Genomic DNA, 23,014 nt, shown 5'->3' with positions numbered 1-23,014 from the left:
ATTCAGGCAGCAGTTGCAGGATCTGCTAGATAAAGCAGGATGACAGGAATTAGTATTGATAATGGGTGACCTGAATGCACAAACGGAAAATGAGGACTGCCTAGGACCACATGGGTGGTACAACAGGAATAAAGAAGAAATAGGCCATTCTAGACTTCTGTCTGGCAAATGGCTTGATGGAAGCCACGTGGTTCATAAAGTGAGACAGTCACAAGATCACATACAAAAGTGGCCAACATGCAATTCAGATAGACTTCTTCTTTATAAGGAAAGGCACTGGGGTAGAATCAGTGATTGAAAGTCATCCCCATTGAAATAGTCAGCCCACAGCATAAACCACTAGTTGCCACAATCAGCTGCAAACAGTAGTCAGAGAAAGCTCTAAGGTCAACAGAGACCAGGCTGAAGACCTGAAAGTTGACCGGAGAGAAAGTACAACAATTCAAGGAATTTCTCAGGACTCTAGCACCTTGAGAAGAGGAGGAAATAGGTGGAGATGAAGAAGAATAGCAGTGCCTCGAAGCAGCATGTATAAGAGCTACAGAACAGATACATGGTTAAGACAGGTATGGAAGCAAGGTACATAAGGAAAAGCTGGTGGTGGAATGCAGAAGTCCAGGAAGTCATCAAAAGAAAGAAGTAATGCAGGAAAAAGTGGGGCGTAAAAAAGACAGACCAGGCTAGGAAGGAATATTGATTGTCTAACAAAGAGGCCAAGAGAGGAGTTGCAATAGCAAACAACAAGGTATCAGAGGCACTCTACCAGCTTCTGGTAAGTGACTCAGTGGATGGCACAAAGAAACTCTATCAGATTACAAAGCAAAGACAGAAAAATAAAGAAGATAGTGTCAAACACCTTTCATAAGAGGTGCCAGCAACAACCTTCTCACCAGTTCACAGGACATCAAAGAATTTTGGAAGGATTACTTCCAGCAGCTACTGAATGAAGAAAACCCCACAGAAGCTCAACTACCCCAGACACAGCATATGGTGAGAGAAGAAGAGGAGCCCACTGTCGCTCGTCTGGTCAGGATAAAACAGACAAACATTTGTGGGTTCTGTTCAAACAGCTTTATTATGTACAAACACATCAGGATTGAGGCTTAATAACTTTAACTTAGATAAATTTATAAACAAACTAGCTATCACACTCATACATGTTCACACTCTGGCTACACTCTCAAAATGGCACCAAAGCTAGCACGTACTTGCTATTTATATGTAGGTGCTGTCCTTGGAAATGCTTCTTAAAGGTACAGCACACACGCGCGCACACACACACACACACACACACACACACACACACACACACACACACACACACACACACACACCTCTATATACTCCCTCTTTGAGAAATGAGTCATGCATTATTGACAACATTAATTGACATGCAATTGATACAAAATAATTCTTTGACATGCAATTATACAGAACTAATCCATATAGACAATTATGTCTAGATTGCTGTGTATTTCACACTAGGTCTGGAAATATGACCAAATCATGTGACATACAAATTAGAACTAGGTCTAGCAAATGGGACCGTCTCTGCTGAATGTTCAACTTTGGGGACAACAAGAACCTCATCATCAGGAATGAAAGTAGAAGTTAAGACAAGTTCTGCAACAGGAACATTGTCTGGATTTCTCTGAGATCTAGAGTCTGTATCCTAGGAACAATGCTGCGATATTGATTCTGATACAGGAAGAAGATGTCTGCAATTTCTCCTGTACTCCACACCCTCAGATTCCACGATGTAGGATCTCAGCTTGACACATATACCTGTTACTTGACCAATACGGTCAAAACCTTTCACCGTTTGTATCCTCACTGGCTCTCCTTCTTTCAATGAACAAAGAAATCTGCTCAATTTATCATAGCTGGTCTTCTGGAAGGAATGTTTTCTGAATAGTTGTGCTTTGATTGTTCTGTTGTTCTCAGCTTTAGGCCTCAACAAACTGGAACTGATAGGCAAGGTTGTTGTGGTTTGCCTAGACAGAAGTCTCTGAGCAGACGAGCCAAGTATATCGTCAGTGGGTATGTTTCTGAGATTGAGTAAATTCAAAAAGACATCGGTATTATCATGCTTTGACTTCTCTAGTAATTGCTTTGCACTCTGTCCTGCACGTTCAGCTAGTCCATATAACAGTGGGTATTCTAGACTACTAGTAACATGTACAAAGTCCCATTCTTTTGCAAATTTCTGAAACAACTGACTGGTAATTGGGTACCATTTTCAAAGACAAGCATCTGTGGACTCCCATGGAATAAGAAATGACATTTCAACTTGGTGATAACAGCAGTGGACGTTAGGTTAGGTAGTAATCAATCTCAAACCAGATCGAATAAGAGTCTATCAACACTAGGTAATGCTGATTGTTCCACTCAAATATATCAGTGGCTACTGTTCACCAGGGTAGTCCAGGAACTTGACTTAGCTAAATGCAGTTTAGTGCTATTGCATACTGAACAAGAAGAAAGTACCTTATCAATATCTTTTGCTAGAGAAGGACAAAATATGAGTCATCTCACCCTTCTTTTGGTAGATTCTGAACCTGGGTGATCACGATGCAAAATCTGGCTATAGTCTTGTTGTAAGGAAGTAGGAATAACAATTTTAGGACCTTTGAAAAATAATGCCCTCTTCCATCAACATCTCATCTCTGTAAGGAAAATAAGGTTGCACTTCAGGCGGTACACTAATTGTTTTGATGGCCATCCAACAATAATGAAGTGGTTGAGCTTTTGCAAAGCGGGACCAGTCTTTGTATGATCTCTCAGTTCATCACGTCTCGTGGTAGAAAAAATTACGCACTTTAATGACATCAAAGTCAAAAGTCTCTGCATTAAGCTGTTCCATTGTACTTCTGGGCAATCTGGATAAGGTATTGGCCAGATAAAGAAGTTTGCCTTTTGTATAGACCATTTTGAAGTTGTACTTTTGCAATCTGAGCATCATTCTTTTTAATCTCGCTGGAGCTGAATGCATAGGCTTCTTTAAAATAATGACTAGAGGCTGCTAATCAGTTTCAATCTGAATAGCTCGGCCATGAATATAATCATGAAACTTTGAACATGCAAATACTATTGCCAAAAGTTCTTTCTCAATTTGAGCATATTGCATTTCAGTTTGGGTAAGAGTTCTAGATGCTTATGCTACTGGTCTGCACTCTTGAAGAATAACTGCACCAAGACCAAATTTTGAAGCATCACAGGAAAGAGTTACTGGTTTATTGACATCATAGTATCTTAATGTAGGTGGGGTGGCAATTTTCTGCTTAAGGTCTTCAAATGCTCTCTGGTGTTGTAACAACCAAGACCATGTAACATTTTTGCACATTAGCTCTCTCAAAGGCACTGTCATCTCACTGAAGTCTGGTATAAACTTGCCAAATAGCTGACCATACCAAGAAAACATTGTAGAACTTGAACATTATTCAGTGCTGGAATCTCAAGAATGGCTGCTTGTTTGGACGGGTCTGATCACAAGGCAGTGCTAGAAAATAAATGACCTACATATGTAATGTCTGGTGGTCTGAATTTGCACTTTAGAGGATTGAGCTTCAAGTTCACTTTATGTCCTCTGTCTAGAACTTTCCTAAGGTTTCTGTCATGCTTTGCTCCACCATTGTCTTCAACCAATAAATCATCTACTATTATGGCACAAGGATAACCTGAAAAATGTTGCTCCATTCCACTCTGAAAGACTTCACTTGCAGAATTTATTCCAAATGGCATCCTGAGGAATCCATATCTTCCAAATGGGGTACTGAATGCAGTCAGTAGTGAAGATTTGCAATCAAGCATCACTTGCCAAAATGAACTTTTTGCATCCAAGACAGAAAAAACAGTGGCATTCAGTATTAGGGCTGTGACTTCCTCGACTGTACGCATATGATGATGCGGTCTATTTAATGCTTTGTTCAAATCTCTTGGGTCAATGCATATTCTGATTTCATCTAAGCCTTTTTTGTGGGCTGCTACCATGGACGACACCCATTCAGTAGGTTCTGTAACTGGACAAATTACACCTTGCTGGACCATTTTATCCAACTGAGCTTTGACTTTATTCTGCATAGCTATCGGAACTTTTCTTCCTGGTCTGACCACTGGACTGACCTCTGGGTCTAACTTCATATAATACACAACTGGAAATTTGCCTAACTTGTCATCAAAAACTTAAAAGTGTGTTCCCTACCTACCAAGACACTGAAGGGTCACCTTTGTTACAAATCCAGTTTGCCTAAGGTTATTGATAAATCTGACAGAGTAAGTACGTACACCTGTAGGAACTGTAATGCCTTTGTCTTTATACATGCAGGCACATACTTTACACATCCAGTATTGGGTTTAAGGTAGGGTGTTCACACTATGCCGATTGTAGAACAAGGAATATGGTGTACTTTGGTTATTGTGTTAAGTGTTTTTCATACTACATTGGCAAAACTAATAGGCAATTCAAAGACAGAATATTGGAACATGTCTGAGATATAAAAAACATGAAAGAGAATAGTGCATTAGCCATGCATGTAAAGAGGAAAGGTAGGGAACACACTTTTAAATATTTGGCTTTGGAATTGGTTGCAGATAGGAAAAGAGGAGGTGATATGAAAAATATCACTGAAGTCGCAGAACAGAGATGGATAATGTTACTGCGTGCAGATAAAGCGCCAAGTTTAAATAGTATGCTTTCCATCAAATCTTTCCTTAAAGCTAGACAGCTTAAGCATTAGCATATGTATTAAGGTAAATAATGTGCTATCTTTTTAAATGTTTTAATTGAGGCATTAATTGATGTATTTAATGATGTAAGGAAGGGGTATTTAAAGAGCTTGTTTTATCATTTAATTGTTTATAGTCTGATGAAGAGGCCGACCCTCAAAAGCGCTTACTATTTTCATTAAATTGGATACTGTCTTTGGATTGTCTGCTGTGTTTTCCTACTACATAGAATAGTAAGCTGTAGCAGTTTCTAGCCACATAACATGAAAGCACTACTGGGCCTTCGGTTTGAATTTCTTCACCTCCGTAAGCAACAAGTTTCACACAACTGGCCATATTAAGTTGCTCACCAGCTCTCACCTTAGCTGACATAAAATTACACTTTGAACAAGTGTCTACTTTGAGCTCGGTGGATTTACCTTTGATCTGGACAGTACAAAACACTTCGCTCTTTGCCAGCAAATCTACTGCATCAATCTTTTCACCAATTACTGATATACCATCTACATAAAAAGTAGGGATGTGGCTTTCTATATGATCAACTTGCTTTTTTAAGTGACCCTTGATTTGCAAAACATTTGAAAATGGTTCCATTTTTTTACAGTTGTGTGGCATTGCTGACCAAATGTTAAGCACTTTTCTCTTTTAGACTCATGATTGGCACCACAGTTGTGACAGTTAACAATAAAGCTTGATTTGGGTTTTGCTGACTCACCCTTATACTGCACTGAGCATGTACTTTTCACTGAAATAGTCTTAGAACTTGCTGGAAAACTATAGGTTTTAGCTGTCACACCTGCAGGGGATACAGTTCATAGTTCATAGGTTAGTACTAAGCTAACTGCCCTTGCGAGCCATTTTAAGCTTAGCCAATTATCCCTTGTGAGACTCAAACCCTGCACCTTGTGTTTGCAAGGCAAACACCTTAGCCATTAAGCCACCCTCAGAACGTGCCATGTGTTTATGCCTCTTTCTGCTATCCATGTGTTACATGCTGTCCACATTTGCTCTGAAGCCTGCTGAGACCATGCTCTTATCACTTGTAAGCATACTTGTGTGCCTTCCTGTAACTTCTTGGATTTGACAAATTTCAATAGCTTTGCTCAGTGTTACATCACTGCCATGACGCAAAATGTTTCTCACTGCAGCACTACTAATATCACACACAATCCTGTCCTTTAAATCACCAAACATACACATTTTAGCTTTGTTTCTCAGTTCAGTAATATAAGCTGCAAAAGTTTCTCCTAGCTTTTGATCTCTTGTGTAAAACAAATGTCTCTCTAATGTAACATTTGTCTGGGGGTTGCATATTTCCCTGAATCTGCATTTAAAACACTCGGGATCTTCTCTTGATTCAGCCTGTACAACAATATGACGGTTTTCCCCTTCTCCTTCGTATACTGCTGGTGCATACACAAATGAACACTGTCTCTCAATGGCCTCTGACCCAGCTACGTTTAGCAAAATGAATGCTCTGGTGTGAGCATCTTTGTCAGAATAAGCTGCTTGTACAAAAATATCATACTCTTGCTCAAATATTCTCCAGTTCTCTGCAATATTCTGATCAAATACAAGTGGACCTGATCTGCGAAATGCCTCTGCCATATTAACACATACCAGTGAAGGCTTTTGCAAGTATGCATGAACACACAAACACACACACACACACACACACACACACACACACACACACACACACACACACACACACACACACACACATATGCCAGAAATGTATGCCAGTACTTGTAACTATGCCCAATAGCACAACAAACCTCTGAATAACTGAATTTTGTGAAATAAATCTCCTGGGCAAAAGAATATTCTTGAAATCACTGTGCTGTACGAAATCACCTCTTATCAGAGTAAGAAATATTTCAAAATAACTGCACTGTGTGAATAAACTGGGTAGAAGAAGCTCAGAGTAAGAAATATTTCAAAGTAACTGCACTTTGCATATAAACAGTACACAGCACACTGAAACCTTCCTAAAATTGCTATAATTTGCTAAATAACTCTGTACAGTGCAAGAAACAATATGTAATGGTGGCATTCTGAGAATAGACACACCCAGCACAAGAAACTTTTTAAAATGGCTGTATTTTGTCTGCACTTTACAAAATTGTTGCACTTTGCACACAAATAAATGTGTAGTAATAAACATACATTGTAAGCACTTTTACATGCTTTGAGATACTTCGAATAACTCTAGTTATACCCTGAATAGCTTCAACCAATGCAAAATAGTAGTTTATACCAAAACACAGTAATTTGACAGAAAACCTACAGTCACCTTGCTTTATTTATGCTTAATGTGCACCTTTTCCCCTTATTATATTCATTTTGTTTGTTTAATCACTTTTTATGTTCGTTATACTTTTCTTGTGCTTGTTTTACTCTAAACATGCTTTTTTTAATTAAACATGCTTGTTTTGCAATTCTGAGGTAACTCCAAACCCCTTATGTGCTTTTCTGATAAATGGTTATCAAATATTTTAATTTCAAACATTTTGTTTAATTAATAAACTTTTAGTGCTTCTCATTTGCTTAATAATGTGTTCTGTGCCCTTGTAATGTTCTGTTTTATCTTATTTATAAAATAAACCATTTGTGCAAGTTTTCATTACCTTTAGCTCATTTCTGACTCTTTTTTTGTACTTGGTTCACTTAGTTTACCTTCACTGTTAACTCTGCACCTCGTAAGTCTGAAAAGCAGTGTCTGGAATCCCCCTTCTGACACCATGTCACTTGTCTAGTCAGGATGAAGTAGATGAACATTGTAAGTTCTTGTTCAAGCAACTTTATTATATTATATGTACAAACATATTAGAAATGAGGCTAAGTAACTTTAACGTATATACAAACTAGCTAACATACATATACATGTTCACACTCTGGCTGCATTCTCAAAATGGTACTGAAGCTAGCAAGTGCTTGCTATTTATATGCACGTGCTGTTATTGGAATTGCTTCTTACAGGTACAACACACACACTATTCTACACCCACCATAGAAGAAGTAAGAACAGCACTAAGGAAAATGAAGTGAGGGAAAGCAGCAGGGTCAGGTGAGGTCACAGCAGATATGATCAGATGTTGGGTAAGATAGTGGAGAAATGGCTCCAGAGAGTACTCATAGCAGTATGGAGAGAAAGGTGTATCCTAGATGACTGGAGAATAAGCATACTAGAGCCATTGTTCCAAAACAAAGGGGACATTCACAACTCTGGGCAGTGTAGAGGTACCAAACTCCTATCACATTGCTTGAAAGTTCTGGAGAGGGTGATTGATAAACAAATACACAGAATATGCAAAGTAGTAGAAAGCAAGATGGGAAATGAGCAGTTCAGATTCAGATCAGGATGCAATAAAACCGACCCAATGTTTGCAGTGAGACAGATACTTGAAAAGGAGCTAGAAATGAGGAAAGCGTCCAACTGGGTATTCATAGATTTGGAGAAAGTATATGACAAGGTCCAAGAAAGCTGATTTGGGCAGTCCAGTGGTAGTTTGAAGTCCCAAAAACATTGGTAAAACTAGTGCAAGCTGTAAACAAGGACCCAACGACTCAAGTTCGAAAAGTGTTGGGTCTTAAAGAGGGGTTCCTAGTGGGAGTGTGTGTGCATCAGGGTTCAGCTCTGAGCCAGCTGCTATTCATACTAATGATGGACCACATTAGCAAACAGGTTGGAGGAGACAGATCAACAAAGTTGCTGCATGCAGACAATGTGGCGTAACAGGCAGACTCTGATTAAGAACTTCAGCAAAGGATAGGGGAATGGAATGAAAAACTGAAGGCACATGGGATGAAAATATGTACAGGTAAGACAGTTGTAATGGCAGCAAATGGAGGAAATCAGAAGAAGATGAGAACTGCAATAGAAGAGAAAATAGCAGAACAGGTTAACAGCTTCAGGTATCTAGGAGGGGTGGTTGAGGAGAAGGGAAGCCTGATTGAGGAAGTCAAAGCTAGAATTGGAGGGTCTGCAGCCAACTGGCACAGAGTGTCAGGAGTGGTGTATGATAGAAGAAAGCCAAAGAAGTTTAAAATTAAGGTGTACTAAACAGTGGTGCGACTAGTACTACTGCATGGTACAGAAACCTGGGCAATAAATTCAGAGCAGTTGAGGAAGCTAAAAGTGATAGAGATGAAGTGCCTGAGACAGGTGGTAGGATGCACACCATAGGACAGATGAAGGAATGAGGACATAAGAGCAAGAGCCAAAGTAGCGCCAATTGCAGTAAACTTCAAGGAGAACAGATTATGGTGATTCGGGCATGTGTGCAGGAAAGCAGAAAACAATCTGATGAAGAAGATTTGAGACAGACCAGAAGAAGGCAAGAGAAAAATGAGGGCATCTAGCAAAGAGGTGGATGGATTATGTGAAAGAAGACCTGCAACAGTCAAACGTGACTTTTAAAGAATGTAGGAAAGTGGCATTGAATAGGGAGAGAAGGGGACAAGTGACATAACACCCCGACCCCATGCAGAAAACTGAAAAAAGGGTATTGCTGTTGATGATGATGATGTGCATTTTGGAAAGGTAGATACTTAGGTACTTGCATTTAAGAAACAAAAATAAACTAGTACTTTGAATTAGAGACAAAAATAAAGGCACTCCTTGAATTCATCATTATGATATAGCTTTTATGATATAGCTTTTACATAAATGGGCATTTTAGTCCAGATGGTGCTACTATAAATGGAAACAGTGCAAAACCAATTAATTTTAACTTCATATTTATTTTATGTTGTTGTCTTCAGATTTATGCAGGATTTGATCGTGTTAATCAATTTATTTAGTTTGTACCATTTATCTTGATTTCTTTTTCAGAGCAACAGTTGTTAAACTGGCAGATTTCCTGAATAGGTCTCCAACTGCCTTTGCATTTTTGGCAAGTTGCTTTGGAAGTACTTTAGCACTGGTCACTCAAAGAAAACATTTGTCAGCTATGACAGTTATTGACTAGAAGACCAGAGTTGTTCAGGTACATCTGTATATTGTAATGCTTTTAAAGGCCAGAGAAAATGTAAATAAGAACTTGAATTAATAAAAAACAATCCATCTAAAAGACATCTGTCTGGCAGTTAATGCGGTTTACTAAGGTTTTCAAGCTTTAGCTGTTTTTTGTAGTTCAGGGTTTATTTTCCTGTGTGACTGAACAAATCACATAGTCATGCAGTGCACCCAGGTCACACTTTTTGTACGCAGTGGGTCTACCCAGTGAACAAATAAATAAAGGAAAAATACAAAACAATTCCCACAGCTCTATGGCTAGCACCAAGCAAACATAATAGTCTGACTATGGGAGTATATAAAAAAACTAGATGAGACTTGACTTAGCTGGCAACATTTTAACAAGATTTGCTCATGGCTTGACATCACAAGTATGAGGTTAATAAAGGCTCAAGGCAGAACAATAGCATCGCTGGGATGGAAAGAAGCATTGCTGTACGGTGGTCAGATCTCTGCTTCCTACCACCAGTGTCTGGGATTCAGTTCTAACCAAAAGCACAGTGGTTTCTTCCCGCCTCCCAAAAACATGCAAAACTATAGACACACATACACACACACACACACACACACACACACACACACACACACACACACACACACACACACACACAATACATGCACGTGCACATATACACACACTCGTATAAAAGCATGGCGGTTCTCACCATTTGAAAGGTTGCAAGTTACCCAAAAATGTCAAAAATGTTGGTACATAATGCCAATAATATGTTACGTAGAGTTCATTGTAAAAAGATGTTTCTTTAAATGAGTATTTTTTCTGTTAATCTGTACTTGTTTCTTTAAGTATAGAAAGATACCTGGATGAATTTGTGTGAACAGGTTTGTTTAATGAGCCTGTGAATGTATATAAAAAGAGGACTGAAAGAAACCTATCCAGAGAACATTTGAGTTTAGCAGTGTCAGTGGCTCAACAGGTAGCACACTTGCCTTTGGTGTAGGGAGACCAGAAGTCTCTGGGTTCTATCTCTACTCCAGAATAATGATTTCCTAACACAACAGTGTAGCATTAAGGGGTGTTGTACTCGTGGGTGTGTCATTCTTCAGATAAGACATTAACTAAGGTCTCATCTGTTTGAGATGGTGATAGCTCAGATGGATGTAAAAGATCACATGGCACATATTGAAAATTGTAGGGGAAGTTCCACAATGTACTGGTCAAATTTCCACTAGTAGCAGAAATATTACCTCAGGTTGTCCCTGAAAAGAGGTCACTAGACTAATGGGACTAACCAGTCAACAAAGAATAAGTAAGTAAATTAATAAATAATACATGCTCTTTGTGAAAGCAGACTTGGTGTTCGAAGCAGTGGCTTTTGGGGAATAGAGAATTATCCACAGTGAAAGAGGACCTAGAAGGAGAAACTGGAAATTGCTCCCGATAAAGGACTCCAGAGAGACCTACCAACAGATTCGCTGTGCTCTTAGTTAAACCAAACAATAGGCATTTAATTTTGTTTGACTATAATAAACTGCATCTCTAAAACACTGCTGGCGTCAGTTGCTTTAATTTTCCAAATGTCTAAATAAAAATAATAGCATATATTTTAGGTTAATAAAATTACATAGATACCTCATTTCAAAAAAGATCTCAGGAATGAAAAAAATTAATAAATACCAAACTGAATAATACTTTAGTTGCAGTTTTTGGATTATAGCTAGTACCTTCCAGGGTAGTTGTCCTTGAATGAGTACTTTCAAAATATAATTTTTAGCTCTAATTCACTGAGACAGGTGTTATAACTATTTTGGACCTTGTTACTTCAGTTTTTGATAGGTTCATATCATTATATAACTTGGTGTCGCTTTCGAGAGCGAGTCTTCTTTTTTGAACATGTACTTCTCTCCTTGTGTACTGTAGCACCATGTTATTTTATTCATTTAAGCTTCACCACTACGTGACTTGAAGGCACATTACTTAATGGTATCAAATGTTATGTCCCACTGACTACTGGCTGTGACTCTTAAACGTAAGTATCAGTTTTTCTTCTACTCTGGACAATTTAATGATGTAGGAAACTTGTCCTGCTTACAAGTATAGCATCTTTGTAATCATACAACACTTTTCTTTTTGTCTGTATAATGACATTGAACTGGCATTCCCATCCTGATAAATCTTCGCTGTTCAGTGTCGGCATCATGGCTCTGTCACTTATTAACTTCCACCTTCGCTAGCTTTCTTCCTGTGCTGCTCTGATGTGACTATAGCTGAAGGGAAAGCCTAAACTGAGACAGATTACTCTTCATATGAGCTGTATCACACTACAGGTTTTGTACAATACTGAATGCAACTACGTGAAACTCAGCAAGATGGCTGGATAAATGCACTACTTGTTTTGACATTTTATGGTGAAAGCTCATTAAAACATTCCAGACTTGCATATGGGCATTGTATCTCATGTTTTCATTATTTTATTAAAAAATATACTAAAAAGTAGCAGTACAGTAAAACTTAAAGAATATTTTGCATCCTGTAGCATGTGGATGGATATATATATATATACCCTTTTCACCTTTTTTCCTGCATAACCAGACCACAGAATGTTACAATGAGGGATAAACAGTTTCCAGCAAAAATAAATATATAAATAAAAAAAGAAAAAGTAAATCCTATTAAGCCTAGCCACAATTTCTATTTTTTTTTAAAATGTAACTGGAGTGCTTGTTTCCATGATCGAGCTGTGCAGCTTATGGTAGACTTGGTACCAGATACTTGATTTTTGTTTCGGAGAATTTTAGAGGGGGATTTTTATGGTCATACTGCCCTCACTCATAGAACCAATAATATAGTAGTTATACTTCCACTGGCTGCAGAATACTCCATAGTGCAGTTTTAATAACATACTGGAAAGACTGTTAGTCCACTAACAGCAAAGCTGTGATATTTCCTAGTCAATAAATGCATATTGCGTTTCTTGACTGATACGGTACATTATAGGTTTCCAGATTATATTCTGTATACTTCAGACTGCATGGGCATGCCTAATAGATTGCCTGGCAGTTCAGCACAGTGAATTAATGCTATGAGCTGCTAATAAGCTTTCATCCTCTACTTCTTGGATTGAGCTTTCTGGCCTTATTTCCCCACCACTCCTGCAAATTACAGCATTGATAACACTCCACTAAGAGTAGACCCATCTGTGATGGTGAGAAAATATTGCTACATGACACAACGTATAAGTAAGGCCATGGCATCCAGATCTAAAGAGATTATACTCCCACTATACTCAGCCCTCATTAAACCAATAATTGAGTACAATGCACCCTTTGGCATCTACATGATCAGGCATTTGCAACAGCTGGAGTAAGCAGAGATTCCTCACTAAAAGTATATAGAATGTAAATAAGGTGTCCTATGTGGCCACCTCAAACCTTGTCCCTTTACTCAGTCTCTTACAGACTATTGAAGGGTGATCTATGCCTCTGATACGTATTCACAAAACAAACAGCTCTAGAATTACCCAATCTAAGGATTTAAACCTTGCCTGTGACATATGATATTTCATATGTGACATATGAGACAGAGGATCAGTTAATTAATCAATGGGGCAGCGAAAGCTGACATACTCTGGCTAAGCTTATAAATGCCCTCAGGCAGATAGCCTAGTACCTTCCTATGAACCTATATACAAAACATGTTGGTGGAACAGGTATGTGTCTCACAGATTACCACTTCTCTGGAACAGGCTCCCTTTCATGTGAAGGAGAGGTCTTCCTTAAGCCTATCCAAATTCAGTTTGAAACAATGGATGGAAAATCACAAAGTCACCCCTGGCTTGTCCCCTGGATCCCTTATGGGCAAGGGCAGCTTGTAGATGTACTATGGGACAGGTATATGCCAAGGCTGTTCTAGCCCTTGGACATTGATAATTTGGAAAATTGGAGCATGAATGGCTAAGCATAAAAAGGCTCTAAGACCATTAGCCTAGTAATCTCCGATCCTGTGATCTTATGATCCTCTACTAGAATGAAATGAAGCCTTGGTTTGACTGCTTTATTAACTGCTTCAGCTCCAGTTTATAAAACACCTTATATCATAAGAAACTGCACAGACTGTCTCAAAACTTACGTAACAAGATGCAAAATAAAAACAAAAACACAAGTCGAAGTGGAGTCACTATGTCCTTCTTGTAAAACTTTAATACCACTGGTTAAGCACTTTCAGCCAAATAGATAGGCCTTCATCAGAACATTATGAAGAAGGGTTATATATTTGGCTGAAAGTGCTTAACCAGTGGTATAAAAGTTTTACAAGAAGGTCATAGTGACTCCACGTTTCCTTGTGTTTTTGTTTTTATACCTTATATCATACCTAGTACAGCCTTAAGCTTCATTTGAAATAATCACTGTAGCATAATATATGATAAATCAGAAACAGAGGAGCAAAGATAATGGGCCACGTATTTCGCACTTTTCACTCTTATTCCATATTTGGGCTTAATTAACTTTAAAGCATGCTGCTTTACTCTACATAGCAACAATTAAGTCATGTTCTTCATGTGTCTGGCTGCACGCTAGCAAATCATCCTTTATTTTTACAACACCCTTCAAACCTTTAATTACCTATGCTTACATTTGCAACAGACAGCTTCTTTTAATCACACTGTTGCTGAAGAAATAACAATTCCTATCACAAAACAATGGCATTTCCAAACAAAATAAAATCAACAGTGGAAAATAATAAAAAATTATAAAAAAAAAAAATCAATTTTGAAGGAGTGTTTTTTACCTCCTGCATTCCTTCAGTGTGGGGGCTGTGCTGCACACACCCCTATTACTATAAATATCCTAATACTGAGATTGCCCTGCTACTTATATTATATATATATATATATATATATATATATATATATATATATATATGTGAATGGAGATCGCTGTACAGTGCGGAACGGAAACTTTACTGTTCTCTTCACTTTAGTGTAATCTTGGAGTTGGGTATATTTAAGTAGCAAGGGGTGTGTGGGTGGAGAAGGGCTTGCCCCCCTGCAAAAACATGAAATCAGAAATTTTCATGTTTTAAATTTTTTTGTTGTTGGTTCGATATTTTGGAGCTTCGATACTCTGGTCTTCGATGATCAAAGTTTCAATGCTCCAGTATAAGTTTCAATGTTCCAGTATTTCGAGCATAAGAAGTAGAACTATATATATATATATATATATATATATATGCACACACACACACACACACACTCACACACACACACACACACACACACACACACACACACACACACACACACACACACACACACACACACACATATAGACTGGGAACATTATATATGTATATATATATATATATATATATATATATGTATATATATATATATATATATATATATATATATATATATATATATATATATATATATATATATATATATATATATATATATATATATATATATATATATATATATATATATATATATATATATAGTGGATATAAAAAGTTTACACACCCCTGTTAAAATGCCAGGTTTTTGTGATATAAAAAATGAGACCACAATAAATAATTTCAAAACTTTTCCCACCTTTAATGTGACCTATATCCTGTACAATTCAATTGAAAAACAAACAAATCTGTTAGGTGAAAAAATATGAAAAATAAAAAATGCACAATATGCTAGTTGCATAAGTGTGCACACCCTTAAACTAATACTTTATTGCGTATGCACACCCTTAAATTAATACTTTGTTGAAGCACCTTTTGATTTAATTACAGCTTTCAGTCTTCTTGGGTACACACCTGCCGTTAAGTAAGAGACTCTGATTAACCCCAAATAAAGTTCAGCTGTCCTAATAGGATTTTTCTTAATTTACTCAGTTGCCTGCTTCAGCAAAAAACATGGTTCTCAGAGAGCTTACAAAGCATCAAAGGGATCTCATTGTTGAATGGTATCAGTCCGGAGAAGGGTACAAAAAAATTTTCACAGCATTGGATATACCATGGAACACTGAAGACAGTCATCAAAAAGTGGAGAAAATATGGGGCAACAGTGACGTTGCAAAGAACTGGACGTCCCTCCAAAATTGATGAAAAGACAAGATGAAAACTGGTCAGGAAGGCTGCCAAGACACCTACAGCAACACTGGAAGACCTGCAGGAATTTCTGGCAAGTACTCGTTTTATACTACATCTGACAACAATTTCCCGTATTCTCCACGTCTGGACTATGGGGTAGGGTTGCAAGACAGAAGCCTTTTTTTACACAGAAAAACATCCAGGCCCAGCTAAAATTTGTAAAACAATACATCAAGTCTCCAAAAAGCATGTGGGAAAATGTGTTATGGTCTGATGAGACTAAGGCTGAACTTTTTGGCCACAATTCCAAAAAGTATGTTTGGCGCAAAAACAACACTTTGGATCACCAAAAGAACACCCTCTCCATGGTGAAGCATGGTGGCGGCAGTATCATGCTTTGGGGTTGCTTTTCTTCAGCTGGAACTGGGGCTTTAGTCAAGGTGGAGGGAATTATGAACAATTCCAAATACCAGTCACTTTTGGCCCAAACCTTCAGGGGTCTTCTAGAAAGATGAAGATGAAGAGGAATTTCACCTTCCAACGCACCAATGACCCAAAGCATACACCCAAATCAACAAAAGAATGGCTTCACCAGAAGAAAATTAAAGTTTTGGAATGGCCCAGCCAGTGCCCAGACCAAAATCCAATAGAAAACCTGAGGGCTGACCTGAAGAGGGCTGTGCACAAGAGATGCCCTCACAGTCTGACAGATTTGGAGTACTTTTGCAAGAAAGAGTGGTCAAATATTGCCAAGTCAAGATGTGCCATGCTGATAGAATCCTACCCAAGAAGACTGAATGCTGTAATTAAATCAAAAGGTACTTCAACAATTTTATTTTATTTTATTTTATTTATTTTACATTTGTTTACCGGGCTAGTCCAACTGGATACATGTCCATTTTCAGTGGAGGCCCGGGGAGAAAAGCTCCACTACATACTACTTAACAATATCAAGATATACATGAATATACAATAATAGGAAAAAAAACATATGCAATAAGGGTACTTTTACAAAGTATTAGTTTAAGGGTGTGCACACACAGCAAAGTATTAGTTTAAGGGTGTGCACACTTATGCATCCAGCGTACTGTACATTTTTTATTTTTTATATTTTTTCCCCTAACAGATTTGTTTGTTTTTTAATTGAATTGTACAGGTTATAGGTCACATTAAAGGTGGGAAAAGTTTTTGTGGTCTCATTTTTTATATCAAAAAAAACCTGGTATTTTAACAGGGGTGTGTAAACTTTTTATATCCACTGCATATGTATATATTTTATATGTATCCTAATACTGAGATTGCCCTGCTGTTTACAATTGGATTGCACTACAGTGGGGAAAGTACCCTTTTCCTCACTGTGGTTTGATCTTGTAGTTAGACTGTATAATTAGTAACGAGTGTGGGGTGCATAACCCCCCCACATGGGTGTGCAATGGGGCTTACACCCCTGAAAAACAGTATAAATGTGTATGACCTATCAACAGTATTTTTTCCAGATGATTAATGGTACAAAAAATGTTAACTGTTGATTCTTGTCTTCCGAACCGTTCCACATTAGATCAGTCGGCTTGATAGCTTCCATTATTTTGGTTCGGTGATGGGATCAAATAGGGTAAGCATATACATATATATATATATATATATATATATCTCTTAATACTGAGATTTCCCCACTACTGATACATGTATATGTATGTATATATATATATATATATATATATATATATATATATATATATATATATATATATATATGGGATCCGGACACATGCTCGACTAGCATATGTCCGAATCACAAAACATCGAACACACATACACGAAAGCGCTTAACATTGAAAAGTGCTTCTGTGTATGTGTGGCTGTTTCGTAGATCGGACTACAGTGCGAGTAAGGGAAAATTCCTTTTTCCCCACTGTAATGCAATCTCGGAGTGAGAATATTAAAGTGGGGGGGTGGGGGTGCAGGGGGGGGCAAAGCCTCCCTGCAGAAACGTAGATTTTTTTTTAACTATACATACACGTAAGCGCTTTTCGGTGTTAAGTGCTTTTGTGCATGTGTGTTCGATGTTTTGTGATTCGGACAGATGCTAGTCGAGCATGTGTCCTAGACCCATATATATATATATATATATATATATATATATATATATATATATATATATATATATATATATATATGAGAGAGAGAGAGAAAGAGAGAGAGATTGTAATACTGAGATTGCTATATCTCAGAGAAAGTAAATAAATTTAAGTAACAAACAAAATAAAGTATGAGAGAAAAGGAAGAGGTGAGAAAAATGGGTATAGCCACTCCTAGTCAACAAGGCTGAGAACGTAAGAGTAGCAGAAGGTAGATTAAATTTACTAAGCCTTAGACCTGACAGTATTTTGCTCCCAGTAGGTGAAGATGGAGGGCTTGACTCCATCTACCTGCCTATCTTCTGATGCCTAATTGTATTGGATGGTTATAGGTTACGTTAGGATTTTGAGTAGCAATTTTTTTGTTCTTGATTTTGCTTCATATGTTGCTCTGTCCTACAAACAAGTTTTGGATTTTCTGGAAAATTGCTGAGAATTGCATAGATTGATAGGTTCATCACTGTGTACTAGTCTAACGATCACAAGGGCCTTTTTAAGCCTAGCCATGCATCCTAAATCTCTGACAAGTTCTGGTACCCTTGATAAGTGTAAGCAGGGGCATGGGAGGTGAAAGATTTATAAGCAGGAGCATGGGAGATGAACCATTTACAGGCTGCCTGTGTCCATTACAGACATAGGTGGCAAACCAGGGATAAACTTCCTGTTCCCCATCCAATTGTCCAAGTTAGACTGGAATTGGGTTAGAGAGGAACTCTGCTTTACATGGATGGGGATCCTGCTCTAGAGAAAAGGGTAGTCTCTGAGATACATACCTGTCTCTCCAGCAGGTCCTATTTATATCACAGGTAAGCTTTAAGTCTTTAGAATGGGTAATTCTGGTGCTGTTTGTTTTGCAGATATGTGGGAGGTCCATCAGAATGGGATCTGACAATGCCCTGTATGCCAGGCATCGATCTCCCCTCATCAGCCTGTAGGAAACAGAATACAGGAGTAGGGCTTTGAGGTGTTCTGCATAGGATATGTTACTTGCACCCTGTATTCTTTAAGTGAGGAACCGCTGTGGATGTTCTGATTGTTGGATATGCCTGGTTAGGTTTTCACATACAATGGGAGATATTATTTACAGAATAAAGGAACAGCAATGGGAACCCCAGTAGCCAACTCATATGCCAATTTAGTGATGGCTTACTGGGAGGAGACATACATACAGAGAAACAATCCATATTCAGAGCACATAAAATTTTACAAACGTTTCGTAGATGACGTTTTCCTTATCTGGGATGACACTATGGACATGTTAAGTGAATTTGTCATTTACATCAATGGAACAACAGATTTTCTGAACTTTGAATATACTTCATCGACTAATAGTATTGATTTTTTAGATGTACGGATTACTAAAACTGGAATGAGAATAGACACAGATTTGTACAGAAAGGAGTGTTGGAGGAACAATCTACTACACAAAGAAAGCATGCATCCTACACACATCTTTCCCAATATAGTCAAGAACCAGTCATTACGAATTTCCAGACTGGTGACTGATGAAATGAGGTACAAGGAACAACAAAATACATTAAAGGAGAACTTTATAATGAGGGGATATGACAAAACCAAGGTTGAAAAAGTCATCACAGAAAATGATGGACTTAGAAAAGGGAAAGGAAAACCTTACCTACATAGGCATAAGAACAGAACAAAGGGGAGTTCAAATGAGACTACAAAAAATATGCATACACGGTTAGTGATACCATATACTAACAAAAACAATCAAATAAAGGAAATAATAAATAAGAATTGGCCATTACTTATGATAGATGATCGAATCAAGGAAATAGCTGGTGACAGGCCTAACATTACCTACAAAAACATGAAATCCTTAAAAAGAATACTTTGCTATGAGCACAATGATCATAACAATGAGAATTTTCCACAGTCAATAAGGAAGGGGACCTTTGCCTGCAGAAACTGCAATCAATGCAATTTCATGCTGAATGGGAATGAATTTATACATCCCGATAATGGAAGGAAAATTAGTTTTGACAAATATGCAGACTGCAGAAGTAGAGACCTCATATACATAGCAATATGTCAAAGTTGTTCCTCATTTTACATAGGGAAAACAAACAGAACCCTACGCGAAAGAGTTAGAGAGCATATTTATGCCATTAACAAAGAAAATGAAAATAATGCTCTAGCCAAACATGTTATCATGAAAGGAACAACACATAGATTTAAGTTTATGGCGCTGGAATTAATTATGAGAACTGATAGGTTAGGCAACATTAAAAATTACACCGAAGAAAAGGAGAATAAATGGATCATCAGACTCCAAGCACACAAGGGACATGGCCTCAATGAAAAAATTTCATTGAAACCATTCCTCATGGCCAAGTCATACAAACATTAATTTGATTTACCTTAAGTCTGAGTTTTATTTTATATGTGCAAATACACCTGTGATATTGATAGCATGAAAGTATATATCATAATAATCATTCAATTTAATAATTAGAGTTTGGATTAGGCTGATATATGCATAAGATATACATTTTATTTCCTAAGGAAACAATATTGTCCATGTGTTTTAGTCCCTCTATATGTACTAGGTAGTGAATGGATAATTTCATTCCATATATATTTTTTATAATACACAACACACAATACATCATGCATATTCTATATCTAATGTCTTTGAAATGTAATTATTTATTATTAAATCATGATACACAGTTTTTATAGGGATTTTTATATATCTTCATTTTTATCTATTTATATAGGTGATAAAGTGTTTTGATGCATAAAGTTAATATTTACATATATATCTATATTTACAGTTGTGTTTTTACTTAATTCTGCTGAGATTTAAACCTATTACAAATCTATATACATTATTCACATTTTGTACTTAACTGTAATTAACTATCATCATTGTTAATTGATTAATGAGATTTTTAAGAAAAGTATATAAAGGCATGATGGGATTTTATTTTTTGAGGTCTGAAGAAACGTTGTATTTGAACGTGAAAGCGCTAACCAGTTATCTGCACAATAAACTGTTCGTGGTGTGCCAGCCGTGGAGTGCTTCTTTAGTCTACTACAAGTCATTGCCATTTTTTCTTGAGAAGCACCTTGCCTGATAACACCTGTGTGTTTTTAGCCCTTTTGTGCATGTGTGTTCGATGTTTTGTGATTCGGACAGATGCTAGTCGAGCATGTGTCCTAGACCCATATATATATATATATATATATATATATATATATATATATATATATATGAGAGAGAGAGAAAGAGAGAGAGATTCTAATACTGAGATTGCTATATCTCAGAGAAAGTAGATAAATTTAAGTAACAAACAAAATAAAGTATGAGAGAAAAGGAAGAGGTGAGAAAAATGGGTATAGCCACTCCTAGTCAACAAGGCTGAGAACGTAAGAGTAGCAGAAGGTAGATTAAATTTACTAAGCCTTAGACCTGACAGTATTTTGCTCCCAGTAGGTGAAGATGGAGGGCTTGACTCCATCTACCTGCCTATCTTCTGATGCCTAATTGTATTGGATGGTTATAGGTTACGTTAGGATTTTGAGTAGCAATTTTTTTGTTCTTGATTTTGCTTCATATGTTGCTCTGTCCTACAAACAAGTTTTGGATTTTCTGGAAAATTGCTGAGAATTGCATAGATTGATAGGTTCATCACTGTGTACTAGTCTAACGATCACAAGGGCCTTTTTAACCCTAGCCATGCATCCTAAATCTCTGACAAGTTCTGGTACCCTTGATAAGTGTAAGCAGGGGCATGGGAGGTGAAAGATTTATAAGCAGGAGCCTGGGAGATGAACCATTTACAGGCTGCCTGTGTCCATTACAGACATAGGTGGCAAACCAGGGATAAAATTCCTGTTCCCCATCCAATTGTCCAAGTTAGACTGGAATTGGGTTAGAGAGGAACTCTGCTTTACATGGATGGGGATCCTGCTCTAGAGAAAAGGGTAGTCTCTGAGATACATACCTGTCTCTCTAGCAGGTCCTATTTATATCACAGGTAAGCTTTAAGTCTTTAGAATGGGTAATTCTGGTGCTGTTTGTTTTGCAGATATGTGGGAGGTCCATCAGAATGGGATCTGACAATGCCCTGTATGCCAGGCATCGATCTCCCCTCATCAGCCTGTAGGAAACAGAATACAGGAGTAGGGCTTTGAGGTGTTCTGCATAGGATATGTTACTTGCACCCTTTATTCTTTAAGTGAGGAACCGCTGTGGATGTTCTGATTGTTGGATATGCCTGGTTAGGTATATACCAAAGGGGGTATTGTACACAATGATAGGTCTGACGAATGCCAAATACAGTGGAACAATGACTTCCTTGGACTTAAATGCCGTACTTTTGTTTATAAGTTGAGCAACATAGAATGATTTCCTTACTGCTATAGAGACTTGATGATCAAAGGCTATATTACTGTCTATGTGTATCCCTAACTCCCCGATTACTGGGTCAACTCTATAGAGTGCGTTGTCGATATGATAATTACCAGGATGGATGACTTCCCGAATTATGCTATTATGCATTTTTTGGCATTCAATTTTAGTCCATAGCTCTGACACCAGTTGTACGTCTGTGTCAGCCATTCCTGGAGAACATTTGTATCAGTGTGGGATTCAATGACAGCTCCTACTTTGCAATCATCTGCAAATATAGTCAGACAGAGGCTATTGACATTGGAGAAGTAAATGCCAAAAAGGAGCAGTTCCAGGACCACTCCGTGAGGGACACTACTTATGACTGGGCTGTAGAGGTGGACTCCCCAGTTTTAACTTCCTGGGTCCTGTCTGTGAGCCAGTTGGCTATCCACCAGGTGACATAAGGATTTGTACCTAGCATCTTGAGTTTGTCAACAATGCTCAGTTGAGGTATTGTGTCAAATGCCTTGGCAAGGTAAAGGTAGGTAGTGTGAAACATTTTGCTCTCATCCCTCGCTTTGGCGACCTTCTCAAAGAAGTCCACCAGGTTGAGTAGGCATAACCTGCCCTTGTCAAAACCAAATTGGGATGGGTCCAGTGTTTGGAGGTTTACTATATCATTATTGATCATTTAAATGATAATTCTTTATATGGCTTTGCATATA

This window comes from Protopterus annectens, chromosome 5.part0 (genome assembly GCF_019279795.1).
Source record: "Protopterus annectens isolate FY-2018-M chromosome 5.part0, PAN1.0, whole genome shotgun sequence".
NCBI lineage: Eukaryota > Metazoa > Chordata > Ceratodontiformes > Protopteridae > Protopterus > Protopterus annectens.
Note: the sequence above shows the minus strand (reverse complement) of the source record.